This window comes from Eurosta solidaginis, chromosome 4, assembly GCF_040869045.1.
Source record: "Eurosta solidaginis isolate ZX-2024a chromosome 4, ASM4086904v1, whole genome shotgun sequence".
Taxonomy (NCBI): domain Eukaryota; kingdom Metazoa; phylum Arthropoda; class Insecta; order Diptera; family Tephritidae; genus Eurosta; species Eurosta solidaginis.
In genome coordinates this window covers 156,805,495-156,832,628 of record NC_090322.1, presented here as the reverse complement: position 1 = coordinate 156,832,628, position 27,134 = coordinate 156,805,495, and the positions used below count along the sequence as shown (strand labels likewise).

Here is a 27,134-nt window from a genome sequence, read left to right as displayed (position 1 = left end):
CATAAGAAAACAAGTTTTGTGCAATCCTTATGTAGGAAGGTAAAGAATCTGTATGCAGAAAAGACCAGCAAGGAACCATACTCACTAGTAATTCTTGTTCAGTAGGCGATTGAAAGGCAAGCCCTCTTTCGGCAAATAAAAATCACGTTCTACGAGTCATGTACTTTTACTGTTATACGTTGAAGAAGTATCGACGCCGAGAAAATCCAATGAGGCGGCTTTGGGAATGCACGAAAAAAAGTTCTTTGGAAGGTTTACCGGTCTCTACTCCGCTGGAAAGACCAGGTGGAAAACCATTTACACCTTGGGGTTACCAGTTGATGCCAGTGAGCGCAGCAAAGAAGCGACTGGCGCGTTTTGTTAAGTAAGAGTTTACCGATCTTTCTTGTTAGCTTGTGATATATATGCATAAACTAAATATCTCTCGCTGCCCTTGTACGGCTTCCTAAAATATATCTATGTTTGGCTTGATTTATTTGAGTTGTATAGTAGGCTCATGGATGAAGGTCTTTACGATCTCCATTTGACCCCAAAAATTCTTGCCTATCTTGATGGTTCTTGTAGGTTACCGATGTTGGTTAGGGGGAATATACAAGCGGTAGGTGTGCCTGTCGTAAAGGCGACTTAAATAGCGAAATGATTCTCCAACCCAGTTTTCTTCCTCACTTACCTGTAGCAGATAAGACTTTGGGGACCCCAAGTTCCTCTTGGAACTAGAGAGTGGGAGCGGGATGGCCTAGAAAGTTCAATGTATTCATGAGGTGGTCGGGCTTATACCTTAATGGTGCGTGTTATATCCGGCAAAGGACCATTAACATCGGTTACACTCCTTGAAACCATTGACCATTGACAACACCAGCGAATTTCTGCAGCGTATAGCCCAGCCAATTCATGCTAAAATTTTTATTTTAAAAAACCAGGACCTATGATATAAAATAACTCCGTCCTTTTGGCAAATACTAGAAGCTTCCTAGACTTAAGCCACTTGCTGCTTCTAGATCTGACAGCTGTATCACTCCTAATAGCTGGAGTCTTAACCTGACATGCGCAGGGCACGAGCACAGAGCGTGCTCGATCGTTTCCTCCTCCAACCCGTACTTCCTACATCTGCTATCACTGACCAAGCATAATTTAAAGGCATGTAACGCCAGAAAGCAGTGTCCAGTCAGAATACCCGTCATGAGTCTACAGTCCTCTCTTTTTAGAAGCAACTTTGTTAGTCTAAGATTGTAAGACCTACACATAATCTTGGACAATTTACAGCCCCGCGCTTGAACCCACGCCTTTCCTGCTTGGTCAATTATGTATACCTATCGCGTTCGCTTCATCACGCCCAGTCTAATTGGGACGTCTACGGAGCAAGCTTCAAGAGATGCGCCCTTTTTAGCTAGTTCATCCGCTTTTTCACTCCCATCTATTCCCATATTCCCTGGGACCCAATATAGATGTATGCTTCTCCCTGTCCCGATTCTCTCCAGAGACTGCTTACACTCTAACACGCATTTAGATGCTGTGCTATGCGAGATTATTGCCTTAATTGCTGCTTGACTGTCAATATAAAAGTTAACGCGGTTGCAGCTTAAGCTATTCTCTTCCAGGGTTTCTTTCTACTGCTTTGGTTACGGCTAATATTTCCGCTAGGAAAACGCTACAGTAATCCGGCAGCCTGTAGGATCTGTTTATTTCCGGATCAGCACAGTATACCGCGGACCCTACCCCTTCCACTACTTTGGAACCATCTGTGTACACATTTATCGCTTCGTCCGCCATTTGAGCACCCTTGCGCCAAACCGTCCACCTCTATTTTGGCGTTAAGATCCCCCTCGAGGCACAGATAGGGTATCAGGTAGTCTGTTCGTCTTGTGATTGATGACGCTATACTACTATGGCCGTATGGTCTGCGCTGAAGCTGTCCCGAGACACCGAGCCTGTTTGCAGTTTTTAACGCTCTGTTCTTTGCTACCAGGTCTACAGGTGGAATGTGGAGAATGGCATACAGTGCAACCGTCGGGGTTGTTTTCAGGGCTCCCGTAATGCTAAGCATTGATATTCTGTACACCCCCTCTAATCCTAGTATGTTCATAAGTAAATAAGAAGAGGGCATGCATTGCGTATGTCGGGGAGTTGACTGGGTAAGTAGAAGGAGTTGTGTCAGATCTCTCGAGATAGACATGAAGAGTTGCTTTTAAGTTAAGTTATCATTCCACCTAGTCTCACAAAGTGGATCGCAAATTATATACGTGGTCGGCAGGCATCGATCCAGTTCAAGAACGTACCATCAAAACCAAGAAAAAGGAGGTGTCGCAGGTTAGCTTCCCTTCGTCATTTTTGTTTAATAATAATTTTACATATCGAAGCCCTCTTCCCTACCACAAGGAGTTACCATTATTTCCTACGCCAATGACTGCGTGACAATGGCAGCAGATCCCGGCTCCCTTTGATGAGTTATGCTGTCAAACTAGCAACAATCTCCCCCTAGTACTTTCAGTTTTCTTCGTCTAGCGTTACTTGGCACTATCACCGACCAAATCGTCAGCGAGGTGAACGGGCAATATTGGCCACGCATGTTAATGGCATTACGATACCGACTCTCCGGCATCTAAAAATATTGGGTTCGATAATGACCTACATTTCGGGGAGCATGTAGCCGCATTTTTACCTAAAGTTCAGAGTTGTAACAAAATCATCAAGTCCCTCGCTGGCCGCTCTTGGGGCAAATACAAAGAAACGCTCATTGCTACCTGGAACAAACGCCTCTAACACCTTTGTTGGTGTACATACTTTTTCTAAAACGTTCTCTTTAGTGCCGGTAGTGATGTTTCGAATTTGCCATACCGATTGCCTATTATGTCTGTAAGGAACTCGCTCGATTAATATGTACATACAGTGGCGTAGTAAAGGGGGGGAGGGCGGCGGGGTCGGTCCGCACCGGGTGTCACCCGGTCTCTCAACTTTAAGGGCAATGTACAAACAAAAAAATCGCTAGCACCAAAATTGCTTTTTCTAGGATTCCCCCACTAGCACTAGCTCAGCTTTATGTATAATTCGGGGATTCCCACAAAAGAGTCTGACGCTGTCGTGGGGGGATTCCCCGTCCCATACTCGGGGCCTTTGACGTCTCAGTTGCAACATTTCTCATTTGTTTCGTGAAGTGTGTTGTGTTTGGTTGGCGTGAATTGTTAAACGTGTATTATTCTGTAGTGATAGATAATAGAAAGAAAAAGATATATTTTAGAAACCTAAATGCTGTTTTGTGAAGACTAAAAATATTAATTGATTCATATCGAATATTTTACAGCTAATGCCAATTTCACGCTTAATGAAATAATTAGTCAAGTTTCCTACATTAAAGCCTTAATTGTTCTCAATCTTCCATACAAAACACGAATTCTTAATTATCTCATTATTGCTTTATTGAATGTCTAATTAAGTGAAAAATCCAGTAGGCTTTGTTAGGTGCTTCGAATTTTATTGTCAACTAGAAGACCCGGCAGACGTTGTCCTGCCCTAAATTTGGCCTATCTGCATATATTTTAATAAGCTTTTTCCATCTGACTCTACCCTCCCCCCCTCTTCACTTCTTCCTAATCCTTTTATTCACTCCTCCCTCCGTCTTTTTCGCTTCATCTATCTCCATCTTCGTCTCATTCTATCTCTTTCTCAATCTCCTTCTCTCTTTTCTCTTCTCTCAATTTCTTCTCATTCTTCTGCAACCCTTATTGCCTGTCCCAGAGGTATGTATTTTATTCCAGTCCCAGTCCCACCCCGAGTCTCAGTCCCAGTCCAAGTCCTAATCCCAGTCCCAGTTCGTCTCTGTATAATATATTACTCTGTACTAAAGCACTCATCAACAGCTTTCATTTGATATCCATATTGTATAAACCCTGTCTAGGCATTCACTGGCCCACGTCTTGGCCTATATCTCGAGACCCTAGTCACCCAGGGGTATGAAAATTACCCTCTACACAACTAAAGACTCTCCTGAATTAAACAAAAATGTCATAGTACCTCTAAATTGCGGGCCCCCTCAGAAATTAAATTTTCGCTGCAAAAGATAATTTGGCTTTTTCGAAAATAGGCACATATTTGGTTAGGTGCAACATCTATGGGTAGTTGCGCATGTATTTTATTTGATTGTATTTATAGTTAAGAAGGAAACTATTATTTTGTAAACTATTTTTTTGTAAAAACGAAATATTTTTTTGGGGCTGCTGACAGATGTTCACGAAAAAATGCTCCGGGGAGTGCACACATCCAAAATAAAAAGTGGATTTCAGCAAAGGCTAGATTGGATGTAGCTCTGAGTATGTCTGGATTGATTTTTAAGTATGTTACAAAAACTGATGGCAGCCCAATTTCAACAAAAGAAATTGATTTTCACCTTGATACAAATGCAAGAGATGATTTAGATAATATCAGCTCATCTTCAGGAAGCAACATTGACAGTATAGAATTGATTAACACAAACGAAGAAGATGCTGAAAATATTAGTAGCAGTACTGTTATTGTTACCAATGAACCATTTCTTCAATTAAATTATGTGTCAGAATGGAGTATTTCTGTTCCTTACAATGTTCGACCATTTGCTACTATTTCTAGACACGGAACCAAAATAAAAGGTGACGCTCGTCATCTCTCAAAAGATTGGTTTTATAAAATTGTACCTAATGGTGAAAAAATCCTACGGTCATGTATGGTTTATTCCATCAGCTCTAATAACCTGTACCGTTTCTGCTGTCGTTTATTTGCTGTGGCCAAGAATACCAATGCGGGAACATTTACGACTGGATTACAAAAGTTGTGGAAATTACATCCGACAGTAGCTGACCACGAATGTTCAAATGAATATCTAGAAAATCTTGAGAAATGGAAAACTTTAGGATTGAGACTAAAATTGAATAAAACAATAGATGATGCAGCTTTGCAATTGATGGATATAGAAAAAGAGAAGGGGAAGCATCTTTTGATTAGATTCATAGATATAACTTTATTTCTGGCTAAACAAAACTGGCGTTTCGTGGAGATGATGAATGACAAGACTCTAAAATAAAGGCAATTTTTTGGAATTACTGAAACTATTGTCAAAATATGATGTAGTTTGAAAGAACACATGATGAAATTGGAGGAAGATAAAACCTCAAAATTATCATATTTGCCACCAGATATACAGAATGAATTCATTAATGTTCTATCAAGAATAAGAGTGGGATTTTACAGAATCTCTTCCTAATCTTATGACTGCACTGAAATTGTTCATGACGGTTTACGTGTCCGTAGCTTCATGTGAGAGAAGTTTCGGTAAATTAAAATTAATAAAAAACTACAACAATGACCCAATCGCGGCTTAGCAATCTTGGTATATTAGCCATCGAACACGAGGCAATAAAAAATATAAATTTCGATGAAGTAATTGCTGAGTTTGGAGCTGCCAAAGCTAGAAAGAAGAAATTTTAATTGTAAAGCAATTCCTTTTCTGTCTTAGTTATTATTGTGCGTTCTTTCTTCAATAATATAAATAATAAATGATCCATGACCTTTATCACATACAATTTACTGCTTTTTACTTTCGATGGGGTGACACCACCAACTTCCGCACCGGGTGCCACCCAAGGTAGCTACGCCACTGTGTACATATACTCATATTATATTATTGTTTGTAACAGGACTACCATCTCGTAGGTCGGGTCGAAAATTTGATTGAAAGAGCTGTGCAGCTATTAAGCTATTAGTTAACGCCCTTCTAAGAAAACTAACTGCCTAATGTACGTAAGAATGGATGAATATGTTCGACGCCCGTGTTTGCTAGAAGAGGAAGGGGTGACTTCCGAAAGTTGGGAGAGAACTGTGCGAAATTTAATTTTTTGACTTTTTTCGACTTTGATTTTTAAGGTTTTTTTCATGACCTCTAAAAATTTTCATTTGATTGTAAGTGATTTTTTGTTATTGTTTATATTGGTAGATGAACTGTGTTATTAATATCGTGACTGTGTTTTTAATGATCAAATATAGAAAAGTACACAGACCTCACTCTTTAATTTATTTCTGTTTCCAAAGTTATTACTTTAAACAAGCAAAACTTGTTTTTATATCCGGAACGATCTCGAAAACGGCTTAACCCTTTTGAATTAAATTTCGTACATAGAGAGTGTATCACATTATTAGACTTTCTATCTAGGTGTTGACACTTAGGATGTTTTCACAAGGTTGCCACCTATTTGGAATTTAGAAAAAAGTACACATAATAAAAATCAGGTTTCCACTTAGGGTTGCCACCTCACCTTATTATTTATATCTCTTGGTACATCTACTACTATCGCGGATACGACTAAATTTTTTATATAGATAAAGTCTCACATTCTAAGACTTTCTATCTATGTATTGCCACTGATGATGTTTTTACAAGCTTGCCACCTTTTTGGAATCTGGGAAAAATTACATGAGATATGCCAATATGAGTATTAAACCAAACGTTCCAAGAGATATATTTCTCAGAAATAATATATGAATATTAGTCTGCATATCCCCTACTATCTCGGGAACGGATCAATCGATTTGGGGGAAATTTGCAACATCGATAGTGTGTTAGATTCTAAGAATTTTCACTTGAGTAGGTGTTGTCGCTGGGGATTGCGGCTTGCCCCTTTAGAGCAGGGTTGCGTGATTTTTATTTGAATGAATCACGAATCAAAAAATAAAATGTATTTTTTATTTGAAAATGTTTTCAAATCAAAGATGTTTTTATACTCAGCTGAGCAGAGCTCACAGGGTATATTAATTTTGTTCGCATAACGGTAATCCGTAACGGCATAAACAAATCGAGATAGATATAGACTTCTATATATCAAAATGATCTGGGCGAAAAAATAAATTCTTTTAGCCATGTCCGTCCGTCCGTCCGTCTGTCTGTCCGTGAACACGATAACTTGAGTAAATTTTGAGGTATCTTATAATTTTTTGCACAATCTGCCGTCGCTATTATAGCAGATCCGAAGTTCTTCTGCACGACACTTTTTGTCTTCATTTATTGCACCCCATCCACTAACTCGGATTGGTGTGTTTGGTGTTAATTCAGTACTGCAAATTGAAATTTTGCTTACTTGATGAAGGGTGCACTGACTTTAATAGCAGCTATATCCATATTTTTGATATTGGCTTTATAATCAGATGGAATAAATGTCCCCTTCATGTTTGACATTAGCCGTGTTTTTTTTTTACACTCGTTTATGTTTCGTTTGCGCGTGAAAAAACTGCCTATCCTCGCTTAGATAATGCTTACGAGACCCATCTAGCGGCAGTGGTTAAACAACTAGCTACAGCACAGGGTGTACCGAAAAGCGGAGACACAAACCTCTGTTGAATTTCTGTGTATAACATATAGCTGAATTAGTTGTGATAAATAGTGGACGCACATAGAATTAGTGCAGAGGGTGAAACATAGACACATATTTCAGTTACATCTGATTATAATGCGTATTGAAATTTAGTAGTACTAATTTTATGCGTAGCAATTTCAGAGGTGTATTTAAAGTTTGTCGCTTAGCAGTCCATATAAAGTTTAAGCGTAAACGTATATAGATGTGAAAAAAAACACATCTATTGTCCAGTTTCGCGTACTCTATTGGTTACCCCAGTATGCTTCTTTGTCTAACAGCAATGCGCAGCTGTTATCACTGTTTCCATACTAACTAATGAACCAGCGCATCTACGTTGCTTATAATATATTGATACCATATATGGGCTATCCTCTATCCTCGACAATTCGCCTTTAGCAATGCGAAACCGTGCTTTCGCGTAGCTAAAAAGGCAGCTATGGACGGCAAAAAGGAACGTGAAATAATTGCGTATATTCATTCTAATTTGTGACTTTTACTAGCGATTGTTAGGTATAAATCAAAGGAAGTAAACTTTCGTTGGCTTTATTTAAAGAAATATAGCTTGAGCGAAGTTTTTAAAGTATCGGCTAAAATTGCAGAAGCAGGTGAGCAAACAGTTTTTGTTCTACCAAAATAACAAATTGTTAATAAAAATATTATCGCCAACGTTTTTGGGTCCGACAGGGTATAGATATGAACATTGTTTTAGTAGATCATGAAAAAACCCTTAAAAATCAAAGTCGAAAAAAGCCAAAAATTTAAATTTCGCAGGCTCGAAAATTATTTTTTTTAGGTATGCGTCGTGGAAATTGTTTTCCTGAGCCCAAATCCTATCGCAAAATAGATGGCCCGATATTGGTTAATATATCGACCCAGTCTAATATACATCCCAAAAGTTCCGATTATTTGAATCTAGATTTAGACATGCTGAAGTTCCAGCTAAGTAAAAGGTCCTTGTACTTGGTGAAGGAATGTTGTGGTGTTTCAAAAACTTACTGCTGGGTATATAAGCACCCTTCCGCCCACATAAGAACTTTCTCAAAAACTACTGCTATATTTTAGCGCGTGCTACGGTGACCGCAAACAACAACGGCTCTGGAGTGGTTACGCACATGTTGCAACTTGCAAGTGCACGAAAAGTACGCTGAAACAAAAAAAGTTTGTATATCAAATGAAATCAAATCATTCAAATTAATATCACGAACAAATATATTAACCCCTTTTAAATAGGTAATCAATAAAGAGGAAGTCATGTCAACACGCAGATTAATTTAGTAATCGACAAAACAATTCAAAAACTTTTAGCCAGCTACCGCTACTGATTCGTAAGAATATAAAAACAGTGATGATTATTACTACAAAAACAAACAGCATGCATTAAGTTGCTGTCTAGGCAGCGCATTAACACCCTCCATCCACGTGATGAATTTTCTCTTTGTTATAGAATGTAAGCGGCAATGCTACATTAAACTAAATCAATAAAGGTAATACGTCAGATCTCTTCACCCTCCCAGGCCACAACAAACCCCCCTAATATATTCGTACACATTTAGGAAGTACGAATTTCTTTGATAACTCATAAATGTTACTTGCTCGTCTAGAAAAATTATATGTTTTCGATTTTTCTTGTTTGTTTAAGCATTACCGTTATTCGCATTCGTTGATATGCCGACATGTAATCCTAGGAAACGGAAATTTTGTTCAATTTCTTGAAAGTTTTTCCTGTAGAACATAAGTACTCTATTTATTTACTGTAAACGGTATTTTCATTACATATTTTGTTTTATTACTCTACTACAGCGTCGTAGTCGCACGGGGATAGACAGACACCTCATCCCCCTTAATGATGGAACTATTAGGTTAGATAAGTTTCAACTGTCTGGTCCTAGATGACTTCACATATACTTCAAAAGTTTACTTAACCACCAAACTGAAAAACCCTATGAAAAACCAGGACCTATGTTATAAAATATTATTAATATTAGGCCCCGTTGAACTACGACCTTTCTTAAGATCTATTGTGCTTGACTTTTGAGCAGATTACTGTATGTGGAGGCATTTAATGTACTTAAGATTATTGCCATATAAATGGGAAAGTCTCTGCCATGCCACAGCGACGCATTTGCAGAGAATGTGAACCGACCTTTCTTCCTCCAGCTAACAAAATGGACGTATTTGTGTACCGAATAAATTTAATCTACTTACATAGGTGATATCGTAGAATACAGTGTCCCGCATAGTACCCAGTGAGAGTTCATAGATCTTCTCTGCTTAGATAGAAAAATGAGCCGGCTGATGCTCTGGTTGGTGGGAGTTGAACTGCTTTGTTTCCCAGTTACTAATGGTTTGCCTAGTGTGCACATTTCCAAGTCCGCAGAAGGGTTCTGGACCAAAGAATGCTGCTAAAGCACACTGCTTGGCTGGTAGTCTGTCTGTTCATTACCTTCATGTCCCATCCTAACAAATCCTTGTTTTTAGATCTCATATTATTTAGGACCTCAATGATAAGGAATTGAACTGGACACAAAACACCACGGAACATGTCCGTAAGGCCACGGTTGCCCTCTACACATGTAAAGGGGCAACTGGACGGAAATGAGGTATGTCCCCTATGATAGTGCATTGGATATACACGGCCATAGTTAGGCCAATATTGCTATACGAGGTGACGGTATGGTGGCCCGCCCTGAATAAATCCTCGACGGTTCTTGCTCTTCAAAAGGTGCAAAGATCTTCACTACTATGCATAAGCGGAGCCATCCGCACAACGCCAACGGAGGCTATGAATGTAATACTGAACCTACTACCCATAGATATAGTGGGCATAAAATATGCAGCATGTGCAGCTATTGGGCTGAGGAAGCAGACCACATGGTCTCACTGCAACCATACTGAAATTCCCCACAGATTCTGCATACCAGAATGCACGGATTTCTGCAAACCACATACCAACTTTAACAAGGGATACGAGATATTATTCCCTGAGAGGAAACAGTTGGTGAATGACCCTGATTGGCCCACTAACAGCATCCAGATCTATACAGATGGATCTAAACTGGATAACAGGGTCGGAGGAGGTGTCTGTTCGGAACGATTGGACATATAAAGATCATTTCGCCTTCCGGATCAGTGTAGCGTATTTCAGTCCGAGCTTGCGGCCATACAAGACGCTGTGGACTGCCTTAGGCAGAAGGCAGTCTCTCAGAAGCACATTTATATTTTCCTAGACAGTCAAGCAGCACTGAAAGCCCTTGACTCTGTCACAACTTATTCTGAAACTGTAGTAGGCTGTCGCAGATCACTTAACGTGATGGCTGAACAGTTTACTCTGCATGTGGCATGGGTTCCGGAATATAAGGGCGTACCAAGTAATGGGATGGCGGATGAGCTTGCAAGAAAGGGGACCTCACTTCCACTTTCGCCATCCTGAAAGTGGTTGGGTATGCCGCTCTCCAACTGTAAGCTCAAGACAAAGGAGGCTCTACTGATGGAAGCGGGAGCCAGGTAGAAGCATCATGATAGATGCCACACGGCAAAACTCACATGGCCGGAATGGAATCAAAAGAGATCGCGAGAACTTCTCATCCTCGGTAAGAGGGATCTTTCCTTAGTTGTAGGTCTTCTCACTGGTCATGTTTGTTTTGGAACGCATACGGAAAGGATTGGCGCTTCATTTAATGGTTATTGTAGAAGCTGCGGCAACGAAGAGAGCCTGAAACTGTTAGGCATCTACTCTGTGAATGTCCAGCGCTCGGTAGAAGAAGGCAACGTTTTATGGGCAAGATGTTTCTCGTAGATCCGACTGATATAGCTGAGGTCAATACACGACGCTTAGTTAGCTTTACAAACTCAACGAAGTGGTTTGATTAGGAGAGTAGGAACAAATCCGTGTGGTTTCACAATGGACCTATAAAGGTCTAAGTGTGCCGGTCCGATGTGGGCGGCAGACACTTGAACGTAACCTAACCTAACCTAGGACTTCAATGTATTCATCCACTAGCTTAGAAGAAATTGTGTAAAACTGCAAGGCACGTAAAGCTACCCGTCTATCTGACATAGTGAGGATACTCCTAGAGGATAAGTGTCTTCGTAGATATTCTTCTATTGCATGGATTTCTGTCTTAAAAATAGTGGTGGTAGCATTCCGTTGCTAGAGATTTTCGGTCCATAGATGCTAGCTCCCGTTTTTCATATTTAGATCCATCTCTGAACCAAACCTCTGAATCAGGGTTAGTATATGGATTACCCGCTTCCCATAGAGTGGTGACCAGACTGGACACCTTAAAGTTCTGTGTGATTCTGAGCGTAAGAGCCATTGCATCAAGTTATTGCAACACGTGATTTCCTATGAATTGTTTTATTACTTTCGTATGCCCTATAATGTTTCCTCTCTTTAGCTAAGTAATATTTTAAAGTCTAAGAGCAGCAATACTGATATTATTGGCTTGAACAACGCCTCTGTGAGTTCTGCCTTCTCGGGATTAGATAAAGAAGCAAAAAAGTGGGTCTTGCGGTAAGTGGGTATAAGACGTATTACTTGCTGTCATCCAAGAAAGAATCGGTGCATTCGCACCTTGGTAGCCAGGTCACTGTTGATGGATATAAATTCGAGACTGCGTTGGATCTCGTATATTTGGAAGTCAGCATTAACAGCAAAAACAATATGAGCTTAGAAATCAAACGGAGAACAACTCTGGTCAACAAGTGCTACTTTGGACTGAGTAGGCGATATAAGAGCAAAGTCCTCCATCGGCGAACAAAAATCACGCTCTACAAGTCGCCCATCATATTGGTCCTGATGTATGGATCGGAATCATAGACGGTATCGAGAGAAGATTATGTGTCTCTCTTAGTGCTCGAGAGAAAAGTTCTCCGGAATATTTATGGTTCTGTCCGTTATACCGACGTCGATTATCGCAGGAGGTATAATGACGAGCTGTATGAGCTTTACGCAGATATGACGATAATACAGCGAATAAAACCCCAAGGGCTTCGATGGCTGGGGCATGTTATGCTAATAGACGAAGAAGCTCTTGCCAAGAAAGTATTTCAGTCGACACCGCTGTTTGGAAGCAGAAGAATGGGAAGACCGTCACTGAGTTGTTAGAGGCCGGTGGACGAAGACTTGACCTTCGTTGGTGCTCCCTTCAGCGACAGTTCCAGAAGCTTTCGCGGAGATGGTTGCAAAGAACCAAACGCTAGACAGTTTTGTGCTGCTCGATCTAAGGGTGGTGTCAAAGTGCTTTATAAGGACCATCATCATTGATCTAATCATATGGGTAGAGTAAACACACACAGGGTAATAAGCCTCGATGCAATGCGACCTTTATTTAGATCAACTGTGCTTGACCGTTCAGGCTATATTTGTATGTGGAGGCTTTAAATGTATTTAAGTACCTCTTCAGACTTTTTACTCCATATCACGAAAGGATTAAGAGTAACTACCCTTAGATGAAATAGTTTCTGCCTTGAGTGACAGATTTGCGCTTAGGATAGATCTAACTTACAAAGGTGATATCGCAGACTACAGTCGAGACGTATAGTACCCAGTGAAAGTTCGTGGGTTATCTCTGCTTAGATTAATGAGTTTGGGTGATACTATCGTTGCTGGGAGTATAAATCATTTGGTCTACCTTAATTCTGGGCATTCAAGCTAGTGTGGTCTCATCTGCTTTTTTCCCAGTTACTTATGGTTTTCTAGTGTGTGCCGATGTGCTCTGAGCCATAGATGGGATAGTGCTATTACACTCTCCTTGGCTAAGGAGTCTGCCTGTTTATCCCATTTCTGTATATTAAAAGCTTATATTCGGTGAGTAAATTTAAGAGATGCCTTGGAACAACTTGCTGCGCCTCATTCAAACAAAAAGTCCAATTTCTTTGGCTAAACCTATTGTAGATTCATACTATATACATACATATGTACGTATAGCTCATTTGACTCCCAAGGCAAAGCATAAGTCGACACTTAAGTGGAGCCACTCCTAAAAATTTTCCCTCTGTTTCATTATTATGCTCGTCTATTTACCTTCTACTATTACGTTTCTTGTGTAGCATTGCAGCAAAGCTTTGTTGTTATCATTGCTGTTATTGTTGTTGCATAGCGTCCTTAATATTGAAGTGTGTGCGCCTTTCTAAATGAGCAATTCAGAAGAGTCAAATGAAAAATACTCGTAAAAGAATTTCAACCCCTTGTGAGCGACTTTTCTGTCAAGCTATTCAATTTGTGTGCGCTGTATTTGTTTTTCTTGTTATTGTTGTTCTTTTGTTGCAAAAAAACCCACAAATAAGTACACATTCACAGTTACATACAATTTTGTATATTACCTATTTTTACTTTATACTTCCTTTATATTAGGTCGGTTGAATGTTTGTCCGTTTTTCATACAAATCTTGCAATCGATTTTTAAGTAACTTCTCATTGAGCTACAAACGTGAAAGTTTACACATAGGTTAGAGCCCCGTGACAATGCAACAAAAGGAAAAAAATCCGTTAGGTGGCGCACGGGTCGAAATAATTAGATAAGAATTTAAAAATTTTCAATCCAGCTTTTAAGTAACTTCTCGATGAGCTAGATACTTGAAATTACAAACTTAATTCAGGGGTCGATGACAGCCGATGGCACGATAAAAAAAGATTCGCTAGGGGGCGTACGGGATGAGATATTTAGAAAAATAGTACGAAACGGTGGGAATTTTGGGATTGATATTTATGCAAGTTGTCATTGAGCTACAACTTTAAAACTTCACAGATAGGATAAGACGCCGAGAAAATGTAAGAAAAGGAGAAAAAGATTCCGTCTCGCACGGATCGAAATATTTAGATAAGTATTTGGAAATTTGGTGTTTTGAGATCGATTTTAAAGTAACCTCTCATTGAGCTACAAACATGAAACCTCAGAGACAGGTTAAGACACCGTGACAAAGGAACAAAAGGAGACAAAATTCCGTCAGGTGGCGCACGGATCGAAAAAATTGATAATCATTTGGAAATTTGAAGCCGGGTTTTAAGTAACTTTTCGATGAGCTAGAGACTGAAAATTTAGAGCTTAATTCAGAGGTCGATGACAGCCGATGACACAATACAAAAAGTTTCGCTAGGGGGCGCACGGAATGAGATATTTAGAAAAATCAAACGGAGCGGAGGGAATTTTGGGATTGATTTTAATGTAAGTTCTCATTGAGCTACAAGCGTAAAACTTAACATATAGGATAAGACACCGAAAAAATGTAAGAAAAGAAGAAAATAAAATAAAAAAATTGTCCTTTATATAAATGGACAAAAATGTCTCCTTATTAAAGACATATTCTTGCTAAACTTTTATTTTTAAATTTTGACATAGAAATTGCAAAAATATATATGAGAAGTAAAAATATAAAGGTGGAGCGCAATTGATTGACTAATAATATCTCCTTTCCTACCAATTTCCTAATACAAGTAATGTGCGCTCCACTTTTATATTTTTACTTCTCATAAATATTTTTGCAATTTCTATGTCAAAATTTAAAAATCAAACTTGAGCAAGAATATGTTGTTTTTAAGCAAACTAAGCGTTTTTAGTTCACAAGATGGTTGGCGCTCGATATAATATTTTACGATTAAAAAAGGCAAACATGCGAACGATCGGAAGTTTCGTGAAGAATTAGAAAAGACATTTTGTTTTATTATTTATATATCAAAGATGTGAATACATTTGATATAATGACATTGCTATAAATTTGTTATCGCAACTTATCGATATATAATATACACGCTTAAGTTCAAAGACATAGTACTTATACAAAATAAAGGCAATATGAGAAATTATAAAGTGATTGATTTAAAGCTTAAACATTCACCCCCCCTTGAGAGCACAAAGGGCTATCAACAGGTAGTCGTCTTATTTTAGCAGTGGCCTGCTGAACTTCCTTGCCAGCAGTTTTGATTGTTACTACCCTCACGATACCATCATTGCCTGGATGTAGATGAATTATGCGGCCAAGCTTCCACTGAAGCGGCGGAATGTTTTCTTCCTCCAAAATGACTACATCACCAATATTTAATGGCGGACCTGACTTAACCCATTTATTGCGACATTGCAAGCTTTGCAAGTAATCTTTATGCCATTTGTCCCAGAACTGTTGAAAGTACCATTGTAATTGCTGGTACCTCTGCAAGCGATTGAAGTTTTCGACGCCTTTTACATCTGGTTCAGGAATCGCATTTAACGCAGTGCCAATAATGAAATGGCCAGGAGTAAGGGCAGGCACATCGCAAGCGTTTTCAGGCACTGCCGTGATCGGTCTAGAGTTGAGTATTGACTCGATTTGGATGATAAGAGTATTAAATTCTGAAAAGATTAGTGCAGAGTTATTCATTATTCGTTTGAGGTGGTACTTAAAAGATTTAACGGCAGCCTCCCATAGCCCGCCAAAGTGTGGTGAACGGGGAGGTATATGTTTCCACAGAATTCCGTTAATAGCACATTCCCTTGCGATTTCGTCTTGAGATTGTTTCTGCTGGAACATACTGAACAGCTCTTCTAGCTCTTTTCGAGCGCCCACAAAATTGGTAGCGTTATCGCTATACAAAACCGCGCAACGTCCACGACAGCTATAAAGCGTTTCAAAGCCATAAGAAATCCCTTGGTACTGAGGTCGTCAACGAGCTCCAGATGCGTGGCCTTAGTGACGAAGCATACGAATATGGCTACATATGCCTTTGTTGGTGCCGTACCGCGGCGGCGAAAATGAATAAAAAAAGGTCCACAGTAGTCAATTCCAACAACATTAAACGGCCTTGATTGTTGTACTCGCAATTCAGGCATATTTGCCATGAGTTGATCGTGCCTTAGTGGACGTGCTCTGGAGCAACGAACACAATGATGAACGATGGAGCGGACAGCAACTTTCCCGTGAATAGGCCAAAACGTTTGTCTCGTTATGCTAAGGAGTGCTGGCGGCCCAACATGATGATTGATAATGTGTAAATGAGTCAATAGTGTTTGTGTAAAGACATGGCACTTGGGAAGTATTATTGGATGCTTGCTGTTGAAATCTAAAGCTGAATTCCGTAAACGTCCACCTACCCTAAGAATTCCCTCATCATCAATAAACGGCATGAGAGCCCTAAGTTTACTTTGCTTTAGCACAGTATTATTGCATCTCAATGAGCGAAACTCTGAAGTGAATTCCTCTTGCTGGATTGATTTAACAATAGCAATCAATGCGAGTCGAAGTTCTTCTGGAGAGAGTACACCTGAGCGACGATTTGATTTAGTGGTTGTGCAGTTATTCTTAAAACGTAATATGTATGCGACTACATTGAGTAGACTTTGATAGTTGTTGTGATATTTGACATTTTCTATGAAGCTTATTTCGTGCGTGGCTGCTAGAACAAGTTTTATTTTTTTTTCTTTGTAGAATATCGTCATTGTGATGAATTCCCACAGGCGGGGCAGGCCAAAAATCTTCAGAGTGTTTTAAAAAACAAGGGCCGTTATACCACAGGCTGGAATGAATTAATGCCTTAGGTAGTACCCCACGTGACAGTAAATCAGCTGGATTGAGATCGGTTGGTATGTAGCGCCATTGAGAAAATTGACTGCTTTCCTGAATTAACGCAACCCGGTTAGCGACAAATGTTTGCCAGCAGCACGAATCTTGTTGGAGCCAATTTAAAACTATAGTGGAGTCGGTCCAATAGTTGATGCTCTGAAATTCTAGGAAATTAAAAATTGTTTTTATGCGTTTTACCAGCTCGGCCATTATGACTGCAGCACACAATTCTAGCCTTGGCAGACCACATTTTTTAAGCGGCGTTACTCTTGTTTTAGCGCATAATAATTTAATGGTGACAGCGTCCCCGTCTTCAGAGATACTTTTCACATATAGGCATGCTCCATACGCATCTTCAGAACTGTCTGAAAACGCATGAAGCTCATATTTTGCACACGGTGCAAACGCTTGGCGATCGATCTCAAAATCATTTAGGCAATGTAGCTGCTCTTGAAAGTTTTCCCATCTACTATGGTACTCTTGCGGTAGTGCCTCGTCCCAGCTCAGCTTTAAACGCCATAATTGCTGCATGAATATCTTGGCAAGTACTACAACCGCGCTAATTAGACCAAGAGGGTCAAAAAATTTAGCAATTTCAGAGAGAATGCTGCATTTTGTAAATGTTTTTGGGCTCTGTGTAGGCGGTTTTTGATAAAGAAACTTATCTGTAGAAGGGTTCCAAATGTGACCTAATGTCTTGACAGCATTTTTCCCCTTAATTTGAAAAAACTTCTCCTTATCTTCTTCGGGTACAGCCGACAAAATGTCATTATGATTGGCGCACCATTTCTTTAACTCGAATTTCCCTCTCAACAGCATTGACTCTAATTGTCTCTGCAAGATCTTTGCATCTTGAACAGTATTAGCACCTGTTAATAAGTCATCGACGTAGAATCCATTTAGAGGCGCTTGTGCGGCGTAAGGAAAATGTTGGCCTTCATCTGTACAAAGCTGTTGTAAAGCGCGTGTTGCCAAAAACGAAGCAGATGCTGTTCCGTACGTTACCGTACATAATTGAAATATCTCAATGGGATCACCTTCACATGAACGCCATAAAATGTAATGAAAACGTCGATCATCAGGATGAAGTGATATCTGGCGGTACATTTTTGTGATGTCCGCTGTAAAAACGTATGTAAAATATCGAAAACGAAGCATTGTTATAAACAAGTCAGACTGAGTCACGGGTCCAATCATAAGCAATCCGTTTAAAGAGACACCAGTGCTTGTTTTGGATGAGGCATCAAAAACAACCCTAATTTTTGTTGTGGAGCTGGAAGGCTTAAATACACAGTGATGAGGAATTACGTAGTGTGGAGTTTTAATATCCGAAGGTGCAACCCTTTCCATGTGAGATAAATTAATAAACTCTTCCATAAATTCTACGTATTGTACCCTCAGTTGCTCATTTCTGCGAAATTTTGCCTCTAGCAAATAAAATCTTTTTAACGCAATATTGTAAGATTCTCCTAACATGTTGACATTCTGTTTGAATGGCAATCTTACTTGGTATCGACCGCATTGCATGCGAGCAATATTTTTTTGGAAGTGCGCTTCGCATTCTCTTTCTTCTTTTGTTGTTGTATTGTGAGATGGACAGCTGAATTCCTCAATTTTCCAAAAGGCTTTAATCGAGTGATTGAGCATTGAATCTTTGCTTACGTCGGTAAGCGTTGTAAAATAGCTACTTGTATTTTCAGATTTTAGAGCGGAAAGTTTTCCCGCCACTACCCAGCCTAGCAACGTATTCTGTGCTATCGGCAAGTTAGGCCCAAGCTTAATTTGACCGACTGAGAGTATATCATAAAATAAATCTACACCAATAAGAAGATCAACACGTCGCGGAATGTTGAAAAACGGGTCGGCTAAGGGAATATTTTTTGGAATGTTCCACTCATCAATACAAATTTTGCGATCAGGCATCTGCCCAGTTATATTAGGGAGAATTAAGGCCTCCAAGGTGGAAGAAAATTCATTGAAGCGCGATTTTATTGTTAAGGTAGCTTTAAACTTCGTTGACGTTTGCATGTTGTTTGCAGACGTGAAAGCTGTAGGAGAATATTGACGTTTGATTCCAGCGGTTTTAACGATGCGCTCGGAAATCATGTTTAACTGAGAACCGGAGTCCAAAAGTGCACGGCACGTAATATTTTGATTGAAATTGTTAACCAAGTGTAGGATAACAGTTCCCAGAATATTGCTATCGCTCGATTTGCTATGCAAGGTGACTTGAGGATTAGCTGTAAAATTGAGACTTGGAGATTGCAAATTAGTAGAAAAACCTGTTTGATGGTTGTTGTTGCTGTTCGCTTGCGAGACAGAAGTATTCATTTGGTGCAGTAATGAATGGTGCTTATGACCACAAGAGTGGCATTTAAAATTAGACGGGCAATTTAATGCAGTATGATTATTTGTTTTTAAACAGTTTTCACATAACTTTAGCTCTCGAATTTTTTGTAATCGTTCCTTTACAGGTAAGTTTATGAATGATATGCATCGATAAATTAAGTGACCTGATTTATGGCAAAAGTTGCATATAATTTTTGTGGCCGTGAATGTTTTATGTTGCTTTTGATTTTTAGATGGGCTTGTGTTAGTGGAATTGGGATTGCTCAGAGAGTTTGTTTGTACATTACCTTCTAATATTTGGCATCTTTTCTTCAAAAATGTCATTAGTTCAGTAAGCGTTGACATACGATCTGTAGCAGATTCCTCATTCCATTTTAAAGTGGTTTGGGCATCCAATTTTGACGTTATTAAGTGAACAACTAGGTCATCCCACTGATCAACTGGACGATTTAGGTTACGCAATCTAACCATGTGATTGTTCATCTTGTCGATTAGATTTCGCAGATCGGCTGAGTTTGCATTAGTAATTTTAGGATGATGGAACATAAGTTCGATGTGCCTTTTGCCGATCACTCTTTTATTTTCAAATCGCTCTCGGAGACGCTGTAATGCAACCTCATAATTTTCAGATACTATCTTCAACCCTTCGATAGTTGCCTTAGCAGTACCTTGTAACTTTGCTACCAAATGATGAAATTTCGCGAGAGTTGTGATGTGCTGGTTATTGTGTGTATGTATTTTTTTTATTTTTTATTTTATTTGTATTATTATGTGTACCAGTGAAATGAACTCATCGTACCAACTCATCCAAGCAGTAACCTCACCTGAAAATGAGTGCAGTTCTATCTTGGGTAATCTAATGGTGTCATACCTTTCTGGCGTTAAACTATCCACAATTGTTGTGTTGGCTCCATTGTCCAATTTACCGAGCATAACCTTTATGGTGGATGCAGTTAGGTAATATAGCTCCTCGTACGTGGATCGATGATGCTGTGCAGTTTCTTCAGGATCTCTTTCCTCAATTTTTGACTGGACGCTGAGAAATGTGCTGAATGCATTTTCCAGTGCTTCAAGGCGAATGGTTAGCTCCGATGATGAAATCAAGGTAGGATCTTGCTTCATACGTTCAATGTATTCACGGGTGCGCTCCATTTGTTGCTCGCACACGGTGCGACGGGTATTCAGGATGGTAGCAGCCTTTTGTCCCTTTGCAGAAGCAGTGGAGTTTGTACTTCCTGCGCCTTCGCCCTTTTTAGCCGCGTGGCTCTGCTCATTGTCAGACATGTTTGCACCAATATTTGTTAAATATAATTATCTCGCCGGGGCCTCCAAATGTTTTTAGGCAAACTAAGCGTTTTTAGTTCACAAGATGGTTGGCGCTCGATATAATATTTTACGATTAAAAAAGGCAAACATGCGAACGATCGAAAGTTTCGTGAAGAATTAGAAAAGACATTTTGTTTTATTATTTATATATCAAAGATGTGAATACATTTGATATAATGACATTGCTATAAATTTGTTATCGCAACTTATCGATATATAATATACACGCTTAAGTTCAAAGACATAGTACTTATACAAAATAAAGGCAATATGAGAAATTATAAAGTGATTGATTTAAAGCTTAAACATATGTCTTTATATAAGGATACATTTTTCGCTGATTTCTGTCCATTTATATAAAGGAAGTGCTTAAAATTTTTTTAATTTTATTTTATTTTGAATTCAGTAAGACTTTTATTATTTCGTTTGCCTCGGTGCAATGAGCAGTCTTTCAAATTTATGAGCGCCCGTAAGTGGGCTGGAATGGTTCCAATGAAATTTCAACAACTGCAACATTCGCCAGGCTGTTGAGTGTCAGCCCTCCAAATGAGTACTTCAAAATGCGAACAATTAGTGTTTACACACCTTTGTGTGGTCGAGCACAATGAATAAAGCGCTTCTGGAATTTCTGGTAGTTGGCGGAATTGCGCCTCTTTTAAGTTACGTGGGTGCATCCTCTAAAGTCATATTGTTTGCTTGTTTGTACTTTTTGCTTTTTTACTAACGTTATCATTCTTCTCCCAAGTTAATATTCGATTACACCGCATGAGGTCTTTATTATTAACTTTTGAATTTTTGTTTGCCGAATGTGGGAACAATTTCCCTATGCATATGAAAATAGTCTTTGCAATGCAGAAGTTGTTTTGACGTTGCGGGTACCAAGCCCTTGGCACAACTAGGACACCATATTAGGATAAGATTTCTTATTTGTGTATAGAGCCGCTTATCCAAGAGAGAAGGTAGCTTGCAGATGCATATTACGGTGAGATGCTGAAAACATAAGTAAGTCCAGAGGTAAGAATGTCGGCTGCCGAAGCCTCTCTCGTACTAATAAGTAAATTGCCTTAAGTCTATTTACACATATTTCTGCTGTATGGCTCGGAGTTGCAAACTGTGTTCTTAGAAAATGGGATATCTGTTGGGTATTAGAGAGAAAAGTTCTCCGATAATGTTTGACCCTTTCCGTAATGCCAATGGCGCGTACCGAAGAAAACTTAACGATAACCAAATGGTTCTCATCGCATAAAAGTAGTGTGCTGGTCTACCATAGCGCAAGCTTCAAGGCGGGAAAACTAACATCCAAATTGCTTTGAAAAGAAGGTACTCAGAACGAAATTCAACACTGAAGATGAGATGTGGGAAAATCGTTCCAAAATAATTCCCACTCTTACCCTGCCGGAAAAATCAACTACAAAAGATATATTTCGGCTTGTTTTCGTTTTGTTATCGGTTTATTATCAATAGGGAGATTTTTATTGAATCAGCTGTTGTTGTTGTTGTAGCGATAAGGATACTTCCCGAATTTCTTGGGGAGTGTTATCGATGTTGATGGTCCTTTGCCGGATGCCGATACGGTACGTTCCGGTAACAAGCACTATTATTAGCCCAACCATCTCGCCATACCGCCCCCACCCCCTAGATCCATAAAGAACCTCGGCTGTTAACGAAACAGGATTCGCCACGGGTAGGTGAGGTTGACAGTTGGGTTGTTGGTATAGCCGAACGGTCTCGGGAACAGCGCAACCGATTTAAATGAAATTTGGCACAGAGATAATGTATCACCTTCTAAGACTTTCTACCTAGGTGTTGCCACTCAGAATGTTTCACAAGGTTGCCACCTATTCGAAATAAAAAAAAAATTGCATCAAACGAAAGGTATTTCACTCCGCATTACAATAAGGGCATTTTGAGTAGGGTTAGCATTTAGGGTTGCCACCTATTCGAAATAAAAAAAATCGCATGAGATATGCCGATATGGGTATCAAATGAAAGGTATTTCACTCCGCATTACAATAGGGCCTTTTTGAGTAGGGTTCCCATTTAAGGTTGCCACCTATTCAAAATTAAAAAAAGAAACGTTGCCAGCACAACGAAACGTTGCCGCGCAAAGCTCGGTCGCCCAGGTACTATTAAAATTAAGAGGTATTTTTTCACAGCTAAATATATATATTTAAAGATTCAAAAGAAATCATATTCAAAATGAGATCGTTGTAAAAACTGCAGGCCAGCTTTTTTTAAATAATTTTTTTGTGATTTTAAATATATGCTATAAATAAATTTTTTTGTATTGATTTAAAATGAATGTAGGTCTGTATCTTGAAGCGCTTAGATATGACATCCTCAGGCCAGTATTTGAGAAAAATTACAAAGTAGAATTGGGAGACAAGTTAACATGAAATGAAGGGAAACTAAAGAGCATCCAACGTCTATACAATATCGCATGGTTCACAGATGGTTCGAAGACGCCGGAGGGGATTTGGAACTTTGTTTATTCATCGAATTTTGCACAGTTTACGCATATACGTTTGCTGCAGCCCATACAAGAATGTGAAGTCTTTGGCTTGATATTGCTAGGGCATATATAACACAGTTTTCGTTCAACGGGGTTGTTTTCCATAGGAGGTGATGCTACGCTGCCTGAAACCAGGAATTTTCTAATTACGTCTCGCAATAACCGAGGAAGCCTAGCATTGTGCTGTCGTCATTGCAAATGCGGTACAACTTACTGTCTCAACATATTTTTTAAAAGGCGCCTCTCGAACAGTTATCAAATTCCTTCGAAGATTGTAAAATAATATAAGCATTGATATCACTTATATCTAACATTCTATAAAATATGGCGAGTGGCCAGCGGCGTGTGCGTCTACTGCAAGAATAAACTGAGTATTTCTTGTCAAGCTCATCTACTCCTCCTTTTGTGTTATTGCAATCTGCTATAACTACCACATAAATCTGCTTCCGGTTTTTGTTGTAAAACCGCAAGTAACCGGACAATATTGTCTTGAGAAGTTTTCACTGTTCGTGTTGGCTCCACATCAGACCACTTAAACCCGCTTTTACCGTAAGAATATGTTACTACCGATTCACATACATTTACATCAGTTTCACATTTCTATTCACACCTGCCCTCAATCTCGTCGAAAATGTCTTCATTAGCACCATCGCTTTCAGAATCAGGTCAGTCTCCTCAATATAAAGATTGGGATCCACAATTTCATCATCGATTTCGCCGAATTCCTCATCGTATTCAAGTAACTGGGTTATTACTGAATCGCTTTTGAACTTTACACGACCTGTATCCATAAATACCACACGAAATTTAAAATAAAACAAGTAAGCAAGGCTAAGTTCGGGTGTAACCGAACATTACATACTCAGCTGAGAGCTTTGGAGACAAAATAAAGGAAAATGAATCTAGGGTAATCCTGGAATGTGTTTGTATCACATGGATATCAAATGGAAGGTATTAAAGAGTATTTTAGAAGGGAGTGGACCATAGTTCTATAGGTGGACGCCTTTTCGAGATATCGTCATAAAGGTGGACCAGGCGTGACTCTAGAATGTGTTTGTACGATATGGGAATAAAATGAAAGGTGTTAATGAGGATTTTAAAAGGGAGTGGCCCTTAGTTGTATATGTGAAGGCGTTTTCGAGATAAAGACCAAAATGTGGACCAGGGTGACCCAGAACATCATCTATCGGGTACCGCTAATTTATTTATATTTGTAATAACACGAACAGTTTCCTGCCATGATTCCAAAGACTTTTGATTTTGCCCTGCAAAACTTTTGCATTTTCTTCTACTTAATATGGTAGGTGTCACACCCATCTTACAAAGTTTTTTCTAAAGTTACATTTTGCGTCAATAAACCAATCCAATTATCACATTTCATCTCTTTTTTCATATTTGGTACAGAATTATAGCATTTTCTCATTTTTCGTAATTTTCGATATCGGAAAAGTGGCTAAATTTTCATTTGATTGTACAATTTTCATGTATACCCTGTTCGAACCAAAAATGTCCGCTAAAACGTTGGCGAAACCGGTTTTATGAAAAAAAAAAAAAAAACAGGGACAGGGTATACATATGAAAGTTTTTTTAGCAGGTCATGAAAAAAACCTTAAAAATCAAAGTCGAAAAAAGTCAAAAAAATGAAATTTCACAGGCTCGAAAATTATTTTTTTGGGTATGCGTAGTGGAACTTTTTTTTTCCTGAGCCCAAATCCTATCGAAAAATCGATGGCGCGATATCGGTTAACTTTCGTCCATACAAATCGACCCACCCTAATGCATATCAATATTTCCTTGTAACATATTCTATTTGTATCATTTTACTTCCAAAACTGGCAACATCATAACTTTTGTATCCACAATACAGAAATTGTTTACCAGTCACGGCGGTCGGTAGCTAATTTCGTGCGACCTTCGCCTTAGTCGAGTGTCAGGGATTTTGATTTCACATTGCTCAGTGGGTGGGTTCGTGGTTAAGCCTACCAAGTTTAAAAAACAAAAACTGATAAAAGTGATTGAAAAGCAGCTTCCTGTTCATTGTACAATACATACACTTTTATGATGACAAAAAGCATATGATAATTGCCATTTCACACGCGGTTGGTGGCCAACATCAAACCGACACACTTTATGCATTCATACTAAAACTCCAATTTCAAATTAATGCCACCCATGTTCGTACTCTTATTTGAATGTATGTATGTATGTATGATCGAAGGATGTATTGACGAGACCAGTTGACAGCAGCACTTAAACCCTTTTGCAGTCACATGCTTGAATGAAAAATGAAGGCAGCGACGGAAGCGTTAATGGACTGCATTGATTGCGATTTTCTAGATGCACTGAATTAAAATTGAAATCAAACATAATATTAAAAGCGATTGGCAGAAAATACTTAAGATGATGCAATCTCTAATCAAAATTATGAAGTGGTCATGCAATCCACACATCGTAACAATTAGGCGAGACTACAAGATAGGACAGTAGCAGAGGGAAATCACTCATTTGCAGGGTGTCTTTCTTTGAAGAATCCATGATAATTTTAAAGTGACATTAAATTATCGCGGACGTAAATCGGGAACATCGAGAAAGATCAAGTCCACTTCTGCCTGTTCTTTTCACCTCAGTGGGGGGTTTCCCTTTCTTATCTGTCCATTTCGGATGTTCAAAATACAATTCGAGCCGGATCTCCTTTCTTAGTCTCAGTCTGGAGGAATGCCATGTTAGGATAGCTTGGTGGAAGGCTCGTTGTTTTCCTTCGGATATTGCCAGTATTACTTCGTAATAGTCGGGTGACGGAATCCGTTGCGGTACCATACACGACGCGTTTCGGGTTTTATAGTTGAATTTTTGCTCATTACTCAATACAGAGTCGCGCCAATTAGATGGGAGAGCACCTTTCTTATCAGAACTACGCATTCGCAAAAAATGTGAGCCAGCATTTTATCTTCAAGCTCAATAAAGCGACAGATTTGTGTGTCCAATAGGTTTTACTTTCTTTGTTGCTATCGTAGACTACAGTGTCCCGTGTAGTACCAAGTGAGAGTTTGTAGGTCCTCTCTGCTTGGCTGCTTGGTTGGTTGCTGTGCTGCCCGTCTATGGAGCTGGGGCCCAAGCAGCGCTCTAGGCGCCATTTTGATGCACTTTCTCCTGGAACCAATTATATTTTTATGCTGATGTACCCTGCGTATTGTTTTACTCAAACCACTTGGTTAAAACAATATACCTGCTGATGTTTTTGATGCGGCAGTTTGACACCGCCCTTAAGTCCGGCAACACATAATTGCCTAGAGTTCGTGACCGAAAATTCGCAGGGGATGGGCACTCGGAGAGGAAGTGGGTAACCGTTTTCTCTACACACTCCTGTCTACAGCTCCTACACCTCTCATTATAGGAGATACCCATTCTACCGGCATGTGGACCAAAAGGCCAGTGCCCTGTAATAGTGGCGTGATTCTGTATATTTCCTTCCTACACCTATTTAGTAGATTATCGGTTCTTTTCTGGTTGTACTCTGGCCAGATTACTTTGGTGATTCTACAGGTGTCCGTAGAGTACCAGTCGCGGATTGCTATTTTCATAAGATAGGTGAGAATGTCTCTTTTAATTGATGTAAGTGGTCGATGCACCGTGACTGCTTCCGTGATGTTTAATGATGCTCCTGCCTTTGCTATTTCATCCGCTTTTTCATTGCCGTCAATGTTCCTGTGGCCGGGTACCTAGTTGAGTGTGCCAGCTGCCTGGTGAGCTGCTTCACGTAGCACCCTCTTACAGTTATCGACGCCTTTAGGGGATGTGTACGGTGATTCTAGCTGCTTTACTGTCGTCTATCCGATTCGGAAGCAGGAAGATGCAGGCCCTCTCTATTCCTTGCAGCTCTGCTTGGAAGATACACTGTGTTTGGAAGACGGATGCGAATTGCGACTTTTAGTTGCTTGGAGAAGACACCTGCGCCGACGCCGAAGTCCACTTTGGATCCGCCAATGTAGGGTAAGGTGACTCCCTCCATACCAACTATGTCAGCCAACCAATCCTTTCTA

The 27,134-nt window shown here is 39.5% G+C and overlaps 1 pseudogene; it reads left to right on the top strand.

Moving 5' to 3' along the window:
* The first annotated feature begins 4,306 nt into the window (after positions 1-4,306).
* LOC137248712 (zinc finger MYM-type protein 5-like) lies at positions 4,307-5,230 on the top strand (annotated as a pseudogene).
* Positions 5,231-27,134: the final 21,904 nt, after the last annotated feature.